The sequence below is a fragment of the Theobroma umbraticum genome, unplaced genomic scaffold (genome assembly GCF_002168275.2).
Source record: "Theobroma umbraticum cultivar Fairchild unplaced genomic scaffold, ASM216827v3 scaffold_4.1, whole genome shotgun sequence".
Lineage (NCBI taxonomy): Eukaryota > Viridiplantae > Streptophyta > Magnoliopsida > Malvales > Malvaceae > Theobroma > Theobroma umbraticum.
In genome coordinates, this window is record NW_018397258.1 from 10,271,866 (window position 1) to 10,272,090 (window position 225).

The following is a 225-nucleotide window of genomic DNA, read 5'->3' on the forward strand; positions in this document are numbered from 1 at the left end:
CCTTGTAATTACCCACCGTAATTTATATCTCACAACATGCAACCACATAACCTGTGGTTTAGTCTTTGGGTTCCTTAGCAAGTTCCAAATACCACATTACATCAATATGTATATAAAATATTTCTTAGCAACATCAATTATCATTCTTGCCACCTATAATTTGGTATATCTTCTTCAAAACTTTGATGCATTTTCCAAACACTTAATTACTCTTTTGTCCATTAT